The 22430-nt window shown below is 38.3% G+C and overlaps 1 long non-coding RNA gene across 11 annotated transcripts in view; it reads left to right on the top strand.

Annotated features, from left to right (window-relative positions):
- The first annotated feature begins 3524 nt into the window (after positions 1-3524).
- The window catches only part of LOC116569149, a 73571-nt gene continuing 54665 nt past the window's right edge, over positions 3525-22430 (top strand). For 4 of the 11 annotated variants that reach the window (XR_004276880.1, XR_004276874.1, XR_004276882.1 and 1 more), the window contains exons 1-4: positions 11265-11338; positions 14911-15006; positions 18017-18131; positions 21623-21755. This is a non-coding gene — a long non-coding RNA (uncharacterized LOC116569149). Of the gene's footprint in view, positions 3693-6907; positions 6959-11264; positions 11339-11652; positions 11698-14910; positions 15007-16371; positions 16486-18016; positions 18132-21622; positions 22314-22430 lie in introns of those variants that run through there. The other 7 variants (XR_004276878.1, XR_004276873.1, XR_004276876.1 and 4 more) reach the window with 7 other exon arrangements.

Here is a 22430-nt window from a genome sequence, read left to right as displayed (position 1 = left end):
AACAGTATGGTAAAATAATCACCTGCTGTTCTCTACATCTAAAGAAAGCAGAAGAAAAGGAATTAGACTTATAGTAAAATGTGGGAATTGTGAAACTTTGTAAGATGCACCAACTCTGGCTCTCACCAACACTCTCATAAAAAGGAATAAACATACAAAGTAAGGCCAACTGGGTACTCAGATTTAGAAGGTATGGGTCTGAACAATCCCTTCAACTAACTCATTGTTTAGGACCCTAAGACTCCCCCCCATCAAAGGTATAGAGACTTCCATTTATTCAGAAGTATCAAATTTAGAATAAAGGATAAAGGAGACCAATGAATTCAGCTGCTTGGTAAAAGTATTTAATTAATGTTCCTCTCCATTTTATAGTAACACAAGAAAAAAAAAACTAAGGAAACAAATAAAGAAGATATGTGTGTGTGCATGTGTGTGTGTGTGTTGGACCCACTATGTGAGGGACCCCTCAGAAGGCAGAACACAGATTATGCAGGTTCAGAGACCCCAGCATTATGTGTGTCTTATCTTCTTGAGAATGCTTATTTAATTCAGTGACTTTTGTAGGAAAATCCCTGGGCATGCTCATGACCCTGGTATGCAGTCTAGCTCCCATGCATGCCAGAGGGCTCCTTCTGTAACTGCTTTTCCACAAACACAGAGCTGTTTGGTTCCACCAGCATACAACATACAAAATAACTGTGTGCAGAGCAAAGGATGACTTGACTTTCTAAGTGTCCCTTACACGTGTTTATCCCTCAAATACAATACTAAGGCTATATGGTTTTTTACTTAGCTTTTCCCCCTTGACCTTCCTTCTTTTTTTCCCTTTTTACAATCCAATTTTTTGTTTTGAATTTTGGCTACCTTATAGAACCAGGAAACACTGGATATAGCCTGGATTTTTTTTTTTTAATTTTATTCATTTATTTGACACAGAGAGAGATCAAGATCACAAGTAAGCAGAGAGGCAAGCAGAGAGAGAGGGGGAAGCAGGCTCCCCACTGAGCAGGGACCCCAATGTGGGGCTCCATCCCAGGACTCTGAGATCATAACCTGAGCTGAAGGCAGAGGCTTAACCCACTGAGCCACCCAGGTGCCCTTAGCCTGGATTTTTAAAATAGTAAGAACTTACTAATATATATTAGTGTACTAATATATATACTAATATATATTAATATTTAAAATATTACTATTTTAAAATAGTAAGAACTTACTAATATATATTATTATATATAATGATATATATATTAATATATATACTAATTAGTATATATATAACACACTAGTGTGTTATATATATATTAGTATATATTAGTATATATACACACACACACACACACATATATAGGGATGAGATACATGTATACATACACAAAAAGATGGATGATAGATCTGTGTCTTGAGCTGTCCATTTATATATTAGAAGCTGTCTCGTGGGGATATGCGTTTGTATTGTCACACTTGGTGATCAGTTCTAACCACTACTTATTCTAATAATAAATAGATTTGTCCCTGAGAGAGATTGTCTTGAGGTTGGTTCAGGGCAAATGTGTCATTTTTAGCTTACTGATCTTTAAGGAGAAATGTGACCTAGTGCTGAAGGCTGGATATGACATGGAAACTGGACCTCCAGCGGGCTGTAGTTACTGGGCGTGGCCTGGGAATTGAGACCTGAAGGGAAGAGTACACACATTCCTTAAAAAGAGCCTGGGGGTGGAAGGTAGCAGAACATACATACATACACACACACACACACACACACACACACACACGTGTGTGTATGTTCTTCCAACTCCAAAATCCTATAATTTCACAATTATAATTCTCTATCAATGTTCAAATATTCTGTGAGGATTTGACACACTGTTAATTTAATTCTATGTTTAAACCTGATACAGAAGATCCTTCTCAATCACTAAATACTTTCCTCAAAAAACAAGCCACATGGGATCTCCCTAGAAATATATATTACATATCTGTTGACTAGTCAAGGGGATGGACTTGTAAAAGCTTCCTTTGAGGTTTCTCACCATCTTGGGCAGTCAGGAGAGGCCACATGGCAGATTTCTGCACCAGAAAAGATAAATGGAAACTTGGGTCCAGTCCTTCCCTTCTTCGTGCTCAGAGGGCAGAGCTAGGGAAGGAAGCACTTGTACCACCAAGTCAAATGACAAAGGAAGGCCTATGGGATGAGGACAATGGAGCGTGCCAGTCAATACGAGTCTCACGAAGGCCCTTGCTGAGTTGCTGGGCCAGGCCTGGACGCCCTCCCCTTGGGCTTCTTGGATATGGTGTGTGAAACTTTTAAATAAGCCAGGAAAGCAGGGGTTCAGAGTGCTCTATTATTTTGGCTGAGCACCCACCTCAGCTGCAAGAGGTTATGCGATACAGTGAGTCAGGATTAAATAATTTCAGGAAGACCCTGGGTAAGCAAAGTTATATGGCTTTTTGTTTGTTTGCTCTTCCAGCACTGATAACTCTTCCTAGGGTGGATAAAGTAGGGAAGGTTTCTCAATGTGTTTGGCCATATACTTCCTACTTCTACTTTTTTTTTTTTTTAGCAGCTTGATTGAGATACAACTCAATGCTACATGAATTCACCCATTAAAGTGTACAGATCAGTGGTTTTGTTAAGTTCAGAGAGGTGTACAACCGTCACCATGATCTACTTTTAGAATATTCTACTCTCCCTAAAAGAAACCCAAGAACTCCTCTGTTTTCTCAGCATCCTAAAGAAGGCATTTACAGAATGTACTTTAATTTCGTGGCAAATAATTCTATTTTTACAGAGGTATGCACTTTAAAAAATGCGCACTGTCTGTTAAGTTTGGCAATGTGAACTTGGCAAGAAATATAATTAAGCCAATATCTAAATTTATACCTTTGGTATCCTCACATCTATCACAAAGTAGGACCAAAACGAATTCCACTGCCACAGATTAGATAGAGTCGTTATATGAAAGATGAGACTCTGATTTCTAAGCATTTGCCTATTGGGATGTAATTAGATTAGTATTAAATGGAGTCAAAGCACATTCAAAAAGAGATTCAGATAAGAGGATGGATGACCTGTTCTCATTCTCTCTCTCTCTCTCTCTCTCCCTGTATGTGTGTGTGTGTGTATGGTTTCTTTTATGAGTAGTTCCCCAAGCAGATTTGTGAAGAGAAAGTTCCTTTTGGCTCTCCTCTTTCACACTCCACTAGGATACAGCTGCTATAACAAACACATCCAGAACCCAGCGGCTGAGGAAGAACAGCCCTGAGAGGGGCAGGCAGGCAGGAGGTTTCACACCTCCTGCTGTCAAGAGTCAGCCAGACCCACTGGTTTCTTCCACTGTTGTGCTCTGCTGTGGCCTGGGGTGGTGTCCTTAAAACTGGCTGTTATGAATAGAACTGTGTCCCTCCCAAAATTTCTATGTTGAAGCTCTAATCCCAAATGTGACTGTATTTGGAGGTAGGGCCTAGAAAGAGGTCATAAAGATTCAGTGAGGTCATAAGAATGGGGCCTTAATCCCACAGGATTGGGGGCCTTGCACAAGGAGGAAGAGATAGCAGAGGTCCCTCTCCACGTGTGCACCAAGGGAAGGCCACGTGAAGACACAGTGAGACGGCACCATCTATAAGCCAGGAGAGGCCTCACCAGAAACCAAGCCTCATGGCCCCTAGATCTCAGATTTCTACTTGCAGAGCTGGTAAGAAAATCTATATCTGTGATTTAAGCTACCCATACTGTGGTATTTTGTTATGGTGGCCTTAGCTGACTAACACCCTAGATAGCTAGCACCATTCTCAGTCTTGTACACAGGAAGGAGAAAAGAGACATACTGGAAAATAAGCAACTTCCTTTTAAGGATATGATATAGAAATTGCAAATATTATCTCTTCTAACTTCTCCTTGTCCAGAATTTAGACACATGGACACGCCTAACCATAAGGAAGGTTAGAAAATATCTAATGGTTTACCTTGCTTCTTGCTAAAACTCTGTGTGTGTGTATGTGTGTGTGTGTGTGTTAGTTTATTTAAAAGGCAGGAGGGGGGAATGTACACTGGGGGCCTAGGCCTAGTAGTCTCTGCAACAAACAATCTTCCTCCCAATTTTAGTATCTCTTTCATAGGTGTCTCTTAGTGACTCATAAGCTTTCCAAAAAATGACTTTGTAGAACTCTCCTGTAGACAGTTCCTTATATTCTGAACTTTGATATTTGATCCAGCTCTTCAAAGTTTTTTGCCATCCTGTTTCTCTCTCTCTTTTTTTAAAGATTTTATTTATTTGACAGAGATCACAAGTAGGCAGAGAATCAGGCAGAGAGAGAGAGTAGGAAGCAGGCTCCCCGCTGAGCAGAGAGCCCGATGCGGGGCTCCATCTCAGGACCCTGAGATCATGACCTGAGGGGAAGGCAGAGGCTTAACCCACTGAGCCACCCAGGTGCCCCATTGCCATCCTGTTGCATTCCTCAGCTCTATATTCTTAGTGCTGAACTTACTGGTTTATACTAAAATATTAATAGATGATAAATTAGTGGCTACTGGGTAGTAATTCTCCCAAATAACTTATTTTATTTTTAATATAAACCTTTAGGAATTGCTAAATCTTGACCTAAATTGGTAAAAATCTACATAAATCATGGAGATAGGTAAGGAAGAAATGTGGGGCCATTGTTTTCAGTCTCACTGAGATACTGCAGAAGTTGTTGCCTAGACTTAGGATTTACTCCTTCAAGATAACACAATGACTAACATCTTCAAGTCTTACTATTTTTTAACCAATTGTCCCCTTCCCCCTCCCATTTATTCTGTTGAGAGGAGGCTTCCTCTTGCACACTTGCATCTATCCCACATTCAGAAAGACTCCATGACATCAACAGATGGTCTAGAGACAGAAAGACTTGCATGCTCTAAGGAGAGATCTAAGAGAAAGCCCGCTTACGACCCGGACAGGGCATCTTCCTTTAGTAAGAAAGATGTGTTGGCTACGTACTATGCCAAGGTGCCGGGGGTACCCAGAGCCATGAGCAAGACAGATCTGGATCCATTTTCACGGTGCTTAGAGATTTGCAAAGACTATAATAATGGGTTAATTTGTGTCTCTGAATCCAGAAGAAATGAACTCCTGTCTCTAGCAAGTTGTGCTGTTGAGAGTAAAAGGGGGAGAACCCAGAACACTAGAACGGATACATGTGCTTTCTCTATCTCTGTGCCCAGGTTGCTCCTCTTCAAAGGCTGCTTTCTGTGTCCTATCAGTGACCATACCCACGTCCAGGGGAACACTAACAACACTGCCCTGATGTCAGATACCCTCAGCCTGTGTTGGCTTCCTGCCTGCTTGTCGTGCTTTGTGATTTTTGTAGTCCACTCTAGTGGACAAGTGAAAACATTTAGCATGTAGCAGATGCGAATGAGGAGAGGATCTTCAGAACCGATAATCCTTAATTAAAAGCATAACACTCTCTAGATTTACGTCTCAGGACCACATAACACATAAAGTATTTTGATAATGAAATTCAGCTGGTACTCTCTCCCTATAATGGCTCTTCTTGGATAGAAGCCAAATGGATTAAAGTTGTACCAAATTTGATCCTGTACCAGGAGGTATTATCATTAAGCTTTAATATATACAATTCAGCTTATGCATTTCTACCAGGAGAGCCAAAATTAATTTAATTTTATGAGGGTCAAGGGACAACTGCCGTGTGTGCATGTGAGGGGGCTCAGGATGGGGTTTGGCTTCCCCATCATAGAGCATGTCAGCAGTGATGATGTTCAGGTTTCCTAATCTGCTGAGAAGAGGGGCAGGAAGGCGTGAGTGAGGGCATGGGACAATTGGGCTCCGCCAAAGCTCCTCACAGCTGATCCTTCCCACAGCAGCCTTGTCTGGGGGCCAGCACATTTTTGTGTAAATGGCCAAACAATAAATACTTTAGGTTTTGTGCACGTAAGAACCCCATTACGACTACTCAATGGGGCCTCTGCAATGAGAAAAGACTTATGGACAAAATATGAAAGAATGAATGACTCTGGATATGTGCCAAGAAAACTGGATTTATGTACATTGGGAACTTGAATTTTAGGTAACATTAATATGTCATAAAACAATCTTCCTTTGATTTTTGTTTTCAACCATTTATAAATGTAAAAACATCTTTGCTCATAGGTCAAAGCCAAACCCTGGCCTGGTTCTCACTCAAGGAGAAACTACTGAGTGTCCGCATGTGCCACGCAGTGTTCTCAGAGCAAGGATCTCTGCAGCAAACAGAAAACTTCCCTGCCTGCACAGAGCTTACATTCTACATTTGTCCCCTGCCATCGCTTATCATCCGGGAAAAAGTTAACTAAAGTGATGATGGGTGTGGGTGCAAGTCCCAGACCCTGTTACAAAACTTCAGGGCCACACCCACACAGGGCCCTGACTTCAATGGCAAGCATGTTCTTTGTACAAACCTTTATGATAATCCTTCTCGCATTACATTACATGTCATTTATTCCTCATCCCTAGCACAGTGTCTGGCACAGAAGAGACATTTAGTACTACATTTAAAGGAAACCAATGTGCTAGTAGCATTATTTTATGTACTAAAGAGAAAAACTGTTGCCAATTAACTGTAAGATGGTCATCTTTGGGAGAGGCACCCACGTTTCAGAGATGTTAAAATGTGAAAGAAAGAAATGTGATACACTCTATGGAATAGGGCAAATGTTTCCTAGCTAAATTGTTCTCTATCCCAATTCATTCTGAACATGTAGAACAGAAATTTATAAGGAGGCGCAGGAAGAGTCAAAATCCTCACCTTGGGTGGCCCTGCGGAAACAGTCAGGTGACCGCGGTCCGCCTGCACTCCTGTGACCCTTTGCATCTGTGTGCTGAAGATGCTCCCTCCCTCCCTAGAGGCTTCCTTGCTCTCCCTGCAGGTTCCTGGGCTGCCTCTGGAGTAGCCTTGCCTCCTTCTTGCCAGTCTGGTGGTGAGTGGTGCAGAAATGTTTTAATTAATGGTGAACTTCTCCAAGTTGAAGTGCAAACAATTACAGCTCAATTTTACTTTCGGCCTCATTTTCGGCATTTCCATTCTCTCCTCCCTCCCCATTAGATGATTCCGTTTCACAGTCTGTAAAGCTGGCTAATGGCTCTGCTTGCAGAAGAGAGGGCATTGTTTCTCTCTCCTGCAATTAAAAGCTGCTGAGCGGCAAAGCCAGAACTCTGGGGCTCACTCAACATTGCTAGGGGAGTCCTTCCAAAAGGTGGACGCCGCACACTTCTCTAGCTGGGGCATGATTTCTTTTTCTAAGAAGGGATCACGTCTTCTCCAGAACAACTGTTTGCACACAAGACTCCAAGAAAGTTCATAGCACACATCACAAGTACATCTGATACGTAAGTGAAGTGATCTGTAGCACTGCTAATTAGACCTAAATTCTTGATTTACTATTTATAAAACAAAATTGATTATTACTTCATCAACAACATTTAAAGCATCATTAAAAGAGGTCTGCTCCAGCAGCCTCAGGTTAAATTTTTTAACAAGCACTTTAGTTGCTAATCTGTGTTATTGCCAACATATGTAAACTTCCTAATGCTAATTGCATTCAGCTGTGAATCAAACAATGTCTAATTCTCTTCAGGATTAATTATGCACATGTGCTGCCTGCATTCCTAAACATGGTTCTCATAAATAATAAGAGATATATCTAAGCAGATGGGATTTTTCCAACTAAATGATCTGTTTATCATGAATAAAACAAATGACACATTCTAGACTTCAAATGCAGAGTCACCGCAACTTCACATATTTTTAGCATTAATAATTACCCCCACAATTGTTTGTGTGAACACAGTTTTGAACAATTGAGCAGCAAACCATGTTTGCTCACAAGCTATATTTATCTCTTACCACACTGAAAAATTTTTTTGAACTGAGAACTGGGAACAGAGTAGTTATTTCATGTGCTGACTGGGTAAAGATAATTGTACACTGTAAAGATTCAACTTCTGTGATCCCCAGGGAGTTATTTTTAAATGGACTTTGTAATTAAACTGATAAAATGTTATACGGTCTTCTTACTTTAGAGAACAGAACATGTTTGTGGGCATCTTTTCTAGCGTTGTAATTTCTAGAATCATTTCAATAGTTCCATTCAATTCTTTGTTCCTGCAACAAAGATAATTTTGAAAGAAAATGTACTTGTATAAAAAAGAAAAGAAACATAGGAAAATGTATAGAACTGTTGCTAATCTATTCTATTTCTATGGGGTTTTGTTCACTTGTGTAGTGTACCCATAGTATTTTCATAGTAATATGAGCCAAAGTTGAATTGGCATGCGTTGGCATTCCAGAAAAAATAAGAGTATTTTCCTTTGAGGAGGGAAATCCGTAACAGCTTTTTCTAAGTGAAGTTGAAAACTTAATACCAAGTCCATGACTGTCTCCCTTCCTCTCTATCCTTTTTATCCCTTAGTGACCAAAATTTATCTGCCTTGTCCATGACCATTTTTCCTGGATTTTGCTAGGTAGCTAAGCTAGTTGATATATTATTTAAACTACAGCTCTAAAGAGTACATAAGTGTATATAAACCTTAGGATACAAAGAGACCTGAGTTTGAATCCTGTTTCTACTACCTAACAGCACTGTGAACTTACAAGTTATTTAGCCTCACTATGAAATTTATTTTCTTCACCTCTAAAAGATGACAACACCTCCCTTTTGGTTCATGTGAGGATTTACGGAACCTTCACTGTTCCTGTGCATAGCTGGTAGAAGATGCTCAGCTAACAGGAATTCTTTCCCTTTCTCTTGTCTTAATTCTCTCTCAGCAGTCACACCCAGAGCCTTCACAGAAAGGAGACACATGGAACTTTCAGTGGAAGATAGACCTAGCAGGAACAGAATTTTCTGGAACTTCTCAACCTCACCTAAGTCCATCGTTTACTTCCATGGCCTATCAAAAAAAATCATTTCTTGTCCTAAATTATATAATTCTTACTTAGCTTAATCACAGTACATGCACTCCTTAAAAGCACAGACTTTGTGATTATACCAGTGCAATAATATAACCCTGCTGTGGTTTTCACAGGAACACTTAAAAACATGACCTATGTGATGTAGTCATAAATTAAAACATTGGAGCAAATATTAATTCAAGCTGGCAAACCTGGTAGCTTAGGTTATTTAACTGGGGCAGTGACTATTTCAAGCTCTTCTGATGGCCCATTTTTGGCTAAGCAATCAGCCAAGGCCCTCCCTTCTAGTTTTGTGAAGAAATCCTAGGATTCTGGTCTCATGTTGCTGGTTAGTAGGTGATGGTGTGAATGTGGTTAACGGCAGCCGTAGAATGTGGAGGGAAGTATTCTCTGGCACAAACTGCTGTTTCTCAAACATTTCAAGGGCAGACATTCTCGCCTCTTCCCTTTACATCCATGGAACAGCCCTGGAACCCACCTCTCACCTCTATCCAAGTGAGGTGTAATCTTGCCCTCATTCAACATTTGACTCACCTCGATTAGGTGGATACCACTCAGATTCTTCAAGTATCGGAAAAGGTTTTTTCCTTCTTTAATCAAATTTTTAGATTCAGAATTCAATTGGACACTAGAAAATCAGAACGAAAAGCAAAGGCAAAATAAAACAAAACAAACAAAACTCTGGACTTGGTCCTGCCAATAACGTCCTTTGTCTGCATATAGTGTCAGTACGATTCGTGTTTCTGTTACACGATAACTGAGGTATTTTCGATACCGAGACATAAAAGCACAATTATATCCAACAGCTGCATTTCCCAAGCCGGGAAAGTAGGTATTTGAGATGGTTTCCCATCAAGTTAAAACTGAAATGGTTACTGGGATGCCTGGGTGGCTCATTTGGTTAAGCCGCTGCCTTTGGCTCAGGTCATGATCCCAGGGTCATGGGATCGAGTCCCATATCCGGCTCCTTGCTCAGTGAGGAGCCTGCTTCTCTCTCTGCCTCTGCCTGCAACTCTGCCTGCTTGTGCTCTCTCTCTCTCTCTCTGACAAATAAATAAATAAATAAAATCTTAAAAAACAAATAGATGGTTACTGAATTTCACCTTGCCTCAGTCTCCTCATCTGTAAAGAGGAGACAAAACTAGTAAATCTCTTTTAAGATCCTTTGAGGATTAAATAAAATAATAAAATGCTTAGAACAATGCCTAGCAGTAAGTGCTTAATACTTGTTTTCTTCTATTGTTGTCATTTAGAACTTATAAATTCAACCAACCCAAACTCTCCAACACATTTTTGGCCTTAATATGACTTTCTTATTAATCATGGATTTGAGTAAATAATCTACAAAGTAAATGATGCACGGGGATTTAAAAATGTCTGTCTATCCTTAAAACTGACAAGCATCCAAAAATACAAAAGGAAGAAAAGGAATAAAACACTGGATTAATGCAGGAAATGGTGTGATTGGAAATTCTGGTGGCTGCACAATGTATCTGCCCAGGGCACTGAGCCCGAGGGTGTTTTTATGGTTTTTTTTTTCCCCCTTCACTTTTCTCTGGGCTCAGGCCCACATGTAAATGCAAGCATCACTCCATTCTCCTCCCCATTAGTGTCTTTCCAGACTTGATAAGGATATTCATGCTGTTCCCAAGGGTTTAATAATTGCCAAAAGATGCATTAAATGATAACACTGATTGTGGAGTACTTTAAGTCACTAAATTCTCTTTCTAACAATTAATTTCATATCCTTCCAAAAACAATTTTAACTGCTTGGCATGCAGCATATGGTACTTAATATTATACTGACATTTAAACAAGTCTAAATTTGCTAGTTTCATTAACCAGCTTTACGCTAAAATTTATTTGATTTCTAAAACGTACGTTTGGCAACGAATGCGCTATCTCATACAATGTAAAGGGTACTTGGGTAGGAGGCTGCCGTCCAAACATGTTCAACTGCTTGCTAATGGATGCTAAAGAAATTTCCCCTGTTCAGTGTCAAAATTTTAAGTCTGGGGACTTGAAAGTGAAGTGAACTTAGATGAATAAACAAACTCATTTCTATATAGTTTATTTGAAATATAAAAAGGAAGAGCAGAGAAAATTGCCTGTATACCTTCAGCTTTCACTATCAAAAATATTACCCCACTGGTCATGGATATTATTAAATTTTTACACATCAGGTCCCAGCTTAAAAATAACAAGGCTAAAGTGAAACACAACAAGGAAAATTATCATCAGTGTAATCTGTCATCAGATAAATACATATTTTCTTTTATCTTCATAATTGGACTTTATCCTCTGATTTCTAAGGCTCCTTCTGGTTTAGAAGTGAACCATTCCTAGTTCTTCTAAGATTTTTGAATTTGCATATACATTTATTCTGGTGAGTTACCAATAATTAGTTACCCTAATTATTCTAAATACTTAATTAGAAAGATGAAAAACATCATCACAAGGCTACATTATGACTTTTGTGGGCCCTAGGAAATTTTGTCTTCCTGGGTGCCTTCCTCCATTAAAAAGATTGTATGAAAAATTATATTTTACAGTTGCGCTTGTATAAAGCTGAATATATTAAGATCATGTGTTAAAATATTTTCTTCTACTTAAAAGTTTATTTTTAAATTCTTATTTAATTTTCTTTAAATTTTTCTTCTTAACCATTTTTGTTAATTTTTATTTTTAACAATTTCACAGACCCTGTAAATTATCGTGGGTTCTAGCCACTGTCTATTCTAATGAGTAAGTTGGCCCTGATTCATCTACTCGACTTGGTGTATCTGCAGGCTCCCAAAGTCATCTAGGGTGGTGTTTCTCAAATTTTAATCAGTACAAAAATCAGAGAAATGTTAAAATGCAGGTTCTGATTCAGTAAGTATGTAGTGCGGCATGAGCTTCTACCTCTCTGACAAGTTCCCAGGTTATGCTAAGGCTGCTGTTCTGTGGACCACACTGTGGTTCACACTCTATTACATATATATTATATAGAATTATAATCCCCATACCCAGACCCATACTTGTATCTGAATCTGTATCTGGAAGCAGATATGCCAACATATTAGCAGGAATCATTTATTTATGGTGGAAATCTAGAGGATATCTAGTGTTATCTGTGTAGTTCACTGTTTATCAATCCTCTTCACTGAGCATGTGTCAATTTTCTAAATAAAATATTTTTTATCTTAGATGGTTAGAAATAATATATACTACAAATATATCCATGAAAAAAGGCAACATACACCAGTCAAGGTACAATACACAAAATGTCATTTTGATTGTCTTGTAGGAAGAGATGGGGAAAATAAAACCTGGCTATTAAGGAAGTAAAATGATATTTCAATATGAAAGTATACTTAATAGAACTCAGAGTTTTGCATTTTCTACAGTGAAAGACAATTAAGTTTTAAAAACATATTCTTTTAACAGACTATATTATTCTCCAGATTTTTTATTTATCTTTTCACCTCTGTGACCAATACATTCTAAACACTTACTGTGTAATTGCTAAATCTTGCTTTTTAGTGAGTGAATAAATACATAAAAAGTCCATTTACTCTAATATTCTTAGCAATGTCCAACATAATCAATAATGAGCAAATCCAAGAAAATGGCTGAAAATTCAGAGACTATTACACAGGTTGTTATCATAACTTGAAAGACACCTACCACGCTATTCATTCCAATTCTTAAATATCATTGGCACTTAAACGTTAAAAAATTTGCCTTTGGGGATCTACAACACTACCCAAAAGTTTACTTTTACAATTTTTTTAGAAGTTAAAACATTGCTCATGAAATATGTTAAGTTTATCTGAATAACATAAAGTAGTATTACTTCACTTTTTCCATGAAATCTTAATGGACATTCTTTTTATCACCTTAATTTATTATAAAGTGGTGATTTTTTTTCTTTCAAAATCTCATATTTTAACTTACAGTATGTGAACATTTTTTTCTAAGTCTTTTTCTAATCATCCATCAGGCTCTGATAGTTATAAATGCTAGCTTAAATCCAAATGATGTGAACAGAAAAGAAAATAAAAATCCATAGTTTGAGATTGGACAAATATATTTTGCTTGGCAGTCAAGATCTCATATAACTGAATAATACAGTATGTCATCGCAACATAACAAATACAGTATATATGTATATATATATACTCTTTGAAGTTTTAATGTTCTCTTTGTGCTATACCTTTTAAAATTTTATTTATAACCAGTATATGACATATAAACAATGGAAAGCTTTCAAAGTTGAATTCATTACAGGTATTAAATGCACCCATAATTATACCTTTCTCCATTCACTTGAGGTGACCTGTTATTTGGCACTTTTTGGATGGAAATATTCTTATTCAATTCATGGAATGTTTTCAACTATATTAGTGCAGTATGTAGTAACTGCCTTATCCAGACATATAATTCTTACAGAAATACTGGAATGGAACTCCATGAAATTAATATTCTGTGTTTCCCCTGCAGACCCTTAGAAAGAGGAATTTTATATGATTTTTGCAGAAACCTGATATAAGCCTGTATAACTTAAGGATCACATTCAGGTTATTTCCCATAATTACTTAGCACCAGGCCAACACCCTGTATACAATGCCATATTTATTTTAGGTGAACTATAGTTTTGAGGTTTTATAATTTCTTTGCGTAATGTGTATATTTAGAAAATATATACATACGGTTGACAGACGTTATAACTATCCCTGCTATACAATAGAGCCATTGAGCCTTTGTCTCTGATTCATATAAACATGATCTTATGAACTGTTTTAAACTTCAGGAAACAGATTACTTTATCCCGTATGCCAAATTTTAAAATTTTTATGGTGATATGTGTATATACAATATTTATACATGTTAAAGAGATTCATAATTGCCTATGTAAGTCTGTCTAAATTAATTTATTCATGTATTTCCCCTGAAAGGCTTCACAACTGGTCCTTTGGTGGTGAGAAACATGATGTCATGGAGAACCAGTGACCTAACTACTAAGTAGAGTCGCTTCTAGAAAACTAAATCATTTAGGGATGCAGTGATATTTGTAATTATGTAAAATATGAAATATAAAAAGAACATACGAAACATCTATGTGACTTAGGAAGCACAGTAAGAAAAGATCTTCACGATTCTACCACACAATCTAAGAACTAGAGTTACTAAAGGTGTCTCATCTGTTCCTATTTTCCCATTCCTTTTCCTCCGGAGGAATCAGAGGAGATAATCACTACATTGAATTTTGTGTTTACCAAATCCTTTTAAAAATAGTTTCATCACAACAAAATGTGTTATTTAGATTTGGCTGCTATTGAGTTTTACAAAAATGATATACTACGTGATCATTAGTTTTCAATGTTCTAGAGAAGGGACTGGCCACCTACAGCCATGGGCCAAATCTGACCACGAGTCAGATGTATTTTATGCAATGTCCAATTTTTCCACAATGGCAGGAAGACCTGGCAGAGTACCTGGTGTGCCTTACTGTCTGAAACAAAGCCTCCAATAATCACTTCAATTATCAGAGATTAGTAATTGGAAGATTACATCACAAATCTCTAAAGGACTAAAAATTCCTCCTAAATTTTAAAGGACTAAAATAAATTTGTTTCAAACTTATTATCTTAGTCAGCTAGAGCTGCCATAACAAAATTCAAAAGACTGCTTGGCTTAAACAACAGACGGTTATTACCTTCTAGTTTTGGAGACTAGAAGTCCAAGATCAAGGTGCCAGCATGGTTGGCTTCTGTTAAAAGCTCTCTTCCTGACTTGTAGATGCCTGCTTTCTTGCTGTTCCTCACCTGGTGGCAGATGAGGGAGGAAGGAAAGCAGGGAGGGAAGAAGAATGAGAAAGGGAGAGAGGCAGGCAGGGAGGTAGAGGAAGAAAGTGGGAAGGGGAGGAGGGAGAGAGAGAGGGTGAAGGGTGACCTTTGTTTCTCTTTTCATTAGGGCACTAAGCTCCTCGTGAGGGCCCCAGCCTCAAGACCTCATCTAAACCTAGTTACCTCCCAAAGGCCTTATTTCCAAAACTCATAATATTTGGGGGTAAGAGCTTCAATATATGAATTTGGGGGAAAATAATTCAGCCCATGGCACTTATGTTTGAATTTTATATTTTAAATTCAATATGTGTGTGTGTGTGTGTGTGTGTTTAATATATGAATATACATATATAATTATAATGACAATATAATTATATATTTATAATAATAATTATGATAATGACAATAATGACCATTGACCAAGCAATGGAGTATTTCTGAACTTCCGTGGCTGGTTTTCTCCCTTTGAACATATAGAACTGCAAATCAACACACCCAATTTCATGAAGCATTTCTCAGAATACTGAAGTCATGACTGACTCTGCTATGGTTGAGCAGATGCAATCTTTTAAAATACAGCTGTTGGTGTTGTGTATTTTTGTTTCATGCAAAAGCAGAACCAACTACACTCAGGATCACATAGTTTTGTTATGAGTCACCTAACCTATCCCCCTTCACAGTCTTTTTATCACTCCATTCCTCACCTTCTCTACTAAGTACTTAAGATTTCCTAAAATAACAACTCTTTTTCTGAAACACCCTCTAAATTCATAAATTCTTTCCTCTATTCATTCAGTTTCCTTTGACCAAGTCATTCGTTTCATAGTATATATTCCAGAAACACTAAAAGGTATATGTTGTATAAACATGTTTTATTTGCCTTTTTCAACTATAAATTCACCTTGTTATCTTTCTCCAACGTGCAATTTAATAGATTAATTGCTGGGCTTCACTCCCAGAATTTCTTATGCAGAAGGTCTGAGGTGGAACCTAAACATTTGTGTTTCTAGTAAGTTCCCAGGTGATGCTAATGTTGCTGGTCTGGGGACCACACTTCAAGAGCTACTAATTAAAATATTTTTAGCCCTTCCAAAATCCAAATGATGTCCTTGGAATAATCCAAGTCATAGAAAACTAAACGAGATTATTTTGACTGGTATGTAGGCTTAGGACAGCAGGCCATACTGAAACATTTTTTAAAAAGTCTGGGAGAACCTGTCTTTAGATTTATTGTAAAGATGCTGGGCACACATGGTTCACATTAATTGGCTTCTTTTATACCTTGGCACATTGTTAACTATCCTACACGTGTTCTTTCTGCACATGAAAACCCTCATTTTTCTGCATGTGAAAAAATTCATTTTTGAATTGTGTGTTGAGTAACTGACCATATTTCTGTCTTTGGGTTGATTCTTAGGAAGCCCAGAGGCAAATGCATAGCCAATTTCTAATAAATCATGTGAGGAATTAAATTATTTGTGCATTAATTTTATACTTGGCTCTATCTTCTATTATTTATTCTGATTTTTCCTGCCCCCCCCATCAACCTCCTCTTATTTTTATGTTTTTCCTTTTTGTATCCTTATAGGGCTGCTTATTTTGGAAGAGAAGAATGATAAAGATTATGAAATTAGCAACCAGCTTAGCCATCAAACAGATAAATGCAGGACAACCCAGATGATGTCAAAATTAGTAAGATGAGGTTCAAATAAATTCCACTGAGTATAACATAGAGAATTTGGGGATCTATTACATTTTCTCTGGAGTGTTACCCTTATTACTTGGTTAGAGTCCCACTATTGTTCAACAGTGAGGTTTGCAGTATTTCATTGCTAATTGAGGTTTACCTTGAGTTTCACAGAGTATAAACTGGGATTGCTTTCCAGGAGAGCACAACCCACCAGGTCCAGGATTCTCTCTTTTGCAAGGAAATGGAGGTGGGGAAGTACCTCATAAATCTAAGTGACTGTGCTTCCTGTTATACATCTGGAATGTTGTATTTATTATTGTATAGAAAACTAAAAAAAAAAAAAAAGGTGGAGTAGTATTCACAGTAGATTATTTTTACTTGTTCCACTATACCGTGTTTAATTAGTGGGGGGTGGGGGAACGCTGCCAAAGCAAATGAGGAGGGGCTTGTTTTCTGCTGTTGTTGTTCAAGGTCTTCTTGCTCACGTGTCAGTGAAATAGTCCCCATATATGGCTGCAATCTTGTTGATTCTTTTAAACAAACATTAAGTCAGACAGAGGGAAATCATTTCCATATTTCATGCAGAAAATACATATGTTTTCTATCAAAATTTTGGGAGATTTTTTTGTTTAATTGAGGAGATTAATTTACTAGCATGTTTCATGTTTCTCTACACTGTAATTTGTTTTTAATTACACATGAATACCATATGTAGTTCATTGACACTCTTTATTAATTCTTGAAAGTAAATTTACTCACCACTCATGTCACTTGTATCATGGGGTGTGTGTTCCTTGTTAAGTGATTCCTTTCTAATTTCTAAATAATTAGCTAATTAAGGGCACGATCCTAGGGTTCTTATACAAGGATAACACCCACTGGCTTGAAGACAGCGGGATTTGCTTTTATTGTGGATCACAGTGCTGAGTATCCTTATCGTGTTGTTTTTTCTAATTAAAGTCGTATTCATATTTGCAAATGTTCACCTGTGAAAATAAACTTGTTAAACAAGCTTCTGGGTTTCTGTATTGCAAAGGTGGTTAAGTCACTGATGGTAGATGCTGGAGAATCTCAGTGGATTCTAGTTAGCGCCACTGATCAACACTGCACTGTATCTACAACCCGGGCTAGCCACCTTGCAAACATCTGTAGCTGATCATAGGAACAGCAATAAATCAGACTAAACATCCTAACCCAGGGACACTAACCTTACTACTGCAAATAAAAATGATAATGATGATAATAGCTTATAGTTTTCTAGCACTTACTATATGTCAGACACCGTTACATATATTATGTAAAACTCAGTTAATCATCACCAAAAACTGTTGGAGTTTGTATATGTCCCAATAAGAGTCGTTTAATAAGATCATTATTTTATTTAAAAGACATCACATTTCTGCAAATAACAGAGAAGTATTTAAATGCACAAGAAATACCAACATTGACCTACCAGAGTATGTTTGACTCTGACCTGTTCTTTGACATAGAATTTGAAAAGGAATGGTGTGATTTCTTCATCTATCACAATTTATTTTATTAGTTGGTGAGATTTTCGTGGGAAGAACACCTATTGCTGCATTGGGCTGAGTGAACCAACTGTCCATCAAGTCTAATGGGAGAACATTTCCCCTAGTTCAGCTGGGCTGATACAGAAGGTGAGATTCTCTGTGTTTATTTCCTGTGTGCTTTTAAAGTGGAAAAGAACCACCGGGCTATTTAACTTTCTATTCCATACTCTATATTACTCCCATCCTTTATTGAATTCAAGCTATCGCTGCTTCTCATTTAAATCAGTATGTTAACGTGGGAGCTGGTTCACTTTGTCTCTGGCCTTCCGCCTTTCCTGTTACTCCTTACCAGGCGTCTTTCCACAGCACTTCTCTGAGCAAGCAGCCTCCTGACAGGAGAACCCCAGGTAAACCCCATAGTTTCCAATAAAACACGCAAGGCATTGGCGAGGCATTATAGTGCCTTCGCAGCATGGCGTGATTTTGATCTCCCACCCCTTACTTACCTTTTCACACTTGCCCCCCACTTGCGTGGATGCTGTTCTGACAGCCGTTTACACTGGGCCTTACAGAAGCACTGAGTACGTGCTGGACAGCCATCTCCTTCACTTTGCTTCTGCTCTTACTCGGCCTGGTGTTCCTCCTCTTCCTCCCATTAATATAGAATGAGATGCTGCCCACTCCATGTCTAAACCGCATCACCTCCTCCAGGATGTCCTTCCTGACTATCATCATTAGTAAAACTCCTGTTGATCTAGGCTTCAATTCACGTCTCCCAGGACTTATTCTGATCTGTAACATAATTATTTTTTTACATGAACGACTCACTGTCAGATTAGGAATTTTTTAAAAACGGTAATTGCCCCCGACTGTGCGTCTCCCCCCCGCCACCCTCGTATGTATGCACATCTCACGTGCCTGTGCTTGGCCCGGCAGCACTCTGCAGCTACTGGAGGCCACAGGGCCATGTGTGAGTGAGCACAGTTGTTCTTCCATGTGGACAGTATCTTTATTTTATCTTTGTACATCTTTTATCTTTAATTTCCCTTTACTTGTAACAGTGCTTACATAGTATATTAGTAGGAATGCATTATTCTGCTTTTAGATTAATAGCCATCCCTCAATCAAATGTAACTTCTTTAACATAGAGTTCTTGTCTTTTTCATCACTTATTTGTCCTGGGTACTCTGCATCCAGAGGGGCTACAGAGCACCTCCGGAGCCAGACTGTCTGGCTTCGCATCTCCACTCTGCCTGCACCTAATGCTGTAGCCCTGGGCAAGTCAGTTCACCTCTCTGACTTTCAGAGGATGTCTGTAGAATGAAGAAAGTGACCATGTCCACCTCTCCGGGTTGTTGTGAGGCTTAAATATTATGTGTACAATGGCTAGGGTCATGCCTCGCCCCGAGCAGGCCCTTGAGACCTGTCGTTGGTTCTTGTCGTGCTGGGGGTGCCTTTCCCATCTCTCCTGGACCCCACATGCTCCCACACATTGCCCCTGGCCTTGGGTCCCTCATGGTCCAAGGTAATAGGACTCTCCTGAAGGTCTGACTAGAAGCTCCCAGAAGACAATTCCTGATCAGTTCTAGAGGAAATGCCTCTTGCGTTAAATAGATTCCTGCCAGTGTTCAAAAGGGCTTCTTCTTCTAATTATTTCTTTAACTACCTCTGTCCCATCTGACTATATTCCTTCTGCGTTGCTCAGGCAAACTCTAAAAAGAGCCTGAGCAAACAGGTAGGCCTTTCAACTTGTACCCTGAATGCACAACTAAATCCAGAGCTAATGAAGTTCATTCAGATTAAAAGCACTTCATATGCCTACGACAGCTCTTTATATAATGCAGTTAGGGGTAGAAAATTCATGGTATTTCATGCCTACTTATATGCTTTTCATGTGAAAAGATACAGTATAATAAAAGTCGAGGATTACTCATGTTAATTTATTATATTTTGCTGATATAGTCACATCAAGGGCTTAAGGAATATACTTCCACAGCAGTACAAATGAAGGAAGGATGGTTTAAGACATGGTGCATAAATGCTCTCCTTCTTGCCGCTTTTAATGACACTTCATTTAGAAATACACCCTCTTTCATATGGCTAACACTGTTTTCAAAGTAGACTTCTTTAGGAAAAGACACTACAAAATGCATTGAGCTGATTGTTTAGTAAAAAATTTGAGAAAATTATCCTCATATAAACGTACTGAAATGTAACAAAAAATGAAAGGCAGATGCCCCATAATTCTCCTCAGTGTTAATTTTTAGAAGAAATCTATTGTATATACCAATTTAGTTTACTTAACACATTTTATATGACATGTAAATAAAAAGAACTTTATTTAATCTTAATTGGGTGGGTTTGGCGCCTTTGGAATTATAATTGGAGCAAATTATATTTAAATAAAACAAAAACAATTTGTACTCTCTTTTCACTAAAAAAAAAAAAATCTTGGAAATATCTTTGATATGAATCAACAAACAAATAGTGAGCACCTACCTACACAAAACACTAAGTTGGGGTGGGGTGGGAGTTGGAACAGAACCAATTCCCAGGGAATCAGTAATCAAATTAGACATCTTGTAAATTCACATACACATATCAACGTAAGTAACTGTGTAAGTCAGTATGCAATGCAGTCTAAGTTAAGAGCGCAGATAATAAGTGCTAGAAGAATTCAGAGGAGGAAAAATACTGCAGTGGGCGTGAAACACTTGGCAGTCTTCAGAGATGAGGTACTATTTCAGTTGACAATAGATTATATTTAATAAGCAGAGAAAAGGGAAAGGATGTATCTGATCAAAAGGTGCAATGGGCAGAGGAAGCCTGAGTAGGAAGCAAATGAACTTTAAGGTGCATGGGTCCCTCTCCAAATCTGTACTCTATGTTGTATTCATAATTTTCGCCCCTCCCTCCTTCTGATCCTTCTTAAAGATCTCCCAAGTTGCATGAACTTTAGACCTCTGTTTATTTGATAAAGAACCAAAGTTGATGGGGAAAAATGATTTCCTGTTAGGACAATAAATGGACTAGTCTTCGTTTAGCAGCAGGTCCTTGATCAAAGTGGCCCAGGGCAATGACTAGAAGTGTAGTCCTCTAGACTGTTTATTTCCCCTCAAAATTCATCTGTTGAAACCTAATCCCCAATGTGATAGTATTTGGAGGTGAAGGGTTGGAAAGTGATTAAGTAATAAGGGTGGAGCTCTCATGAATGTAATTAGTGCCCTTATATATAGGAGAGATCATAGGGAACTCCTTTCTCCTTTTTACCACATGAGAACACAGTGAAGGGAGGTCATCCATCAGATGAGATCTACAGCAGATTCTCAGTAGACACCAAAACCATCTGTGCCTTCATCTTGCTCTTTATACCTTCAGAACCACAAGACATAAATTTCTGTTATTTACAAACTATCCACTCTGTGGTATTCTGTTGTAACAGCCCAAGCTGACTAAAGTCAGTAGGTTAGGACCAAACTGCTTAAGTCATTCCTTTTCACACTAAATACTAAAATACTAAGTCACTTGAAAATTTATCCAGTGTGCAAAGAGAAACTACCAAAAGATTTTAAAAGAATGAATATTAATTGTGCTCTTAAAATATATATCAAAGACTGACCATCATGAATCTCTTATAGGCTGTGTCAAGGTTGTAATGGAAGTAAGTGGTGGTGCTGGGACTCTAGAACACATCCTCTGACTCTATGTAACATCATCTCCCTATCCATGCAACAGAAGAGTGGGAAGAAGAATCTGGCAATGGCAGCCAAAGTAAGATGAGTGTGAGAAGAAGAAGGAAGAAGGGAAAATGAGGAAGTAGAAGAACAGATCACCAGAGATGGGAATCTAAAGAATTGAATGCTATGAAGTGTCAAAGCCTTTCCTGTTGTCTGGGAAGCAGTGAAATAGGCAAAAGAAATAACCACTCTGGGTTAAAGACACCAAAATCACAGGGGAAAAAAAAGTTTAAATCTTAGTTATACTGAAAATATCTTCTTGATTTATTAATTTTTAACTACAGAAGATGTGGTGGTCTCTTTTTAATAATAGACTACTATATCCAATTCTCATTAGATACTTCTTGTACTTGTAATTACTTTTGAACATGTTTTACTAGATTATAACCTGTGGAGGGCAGGGTCTGTGGCTGCATTAGCGGAACCGAACACCTTGCTATAAGAAACATTATTTACTTGTTAATACTCACTGAAAACATACACACACTTCTGTGCATGGCCAATCCCATTATAGTCATTTTGATCTCTCAAGAATGGCCTTCTTTTGGGGCACCTGGGTGGCTCAGTGGGTTAAAGCCTCTGCCTTCTGCTCCAGTCATGATCCCAGAGTCCTGGGACAGAGCCCTTCATTGGGCTCTCTGCTCCGCAGGGAGCCTGCTTCCCCCTCTCCCTTTCTGCCTGCCTCTCTGCCTGCTTGTGATCGCTGTCA

This window comes from Mustela erminea, chromosome 11, assembly GCF_009829155.1.
Source record: "Mustela erminea isolate mMusErm1 chromosome 11, mMusErm1.Pri, whole genome shotgun sequence".
Taxonomy (NCBI): domain Eukaryota; kingdom Metazoa; phylum Chordata; class Mammalia; order Carnivora; family Mustelidae; genus Mustela; species Mustela erminea.
This window is presented reverse-complemented; position numbering and strand designations above follow the sequence as displayed.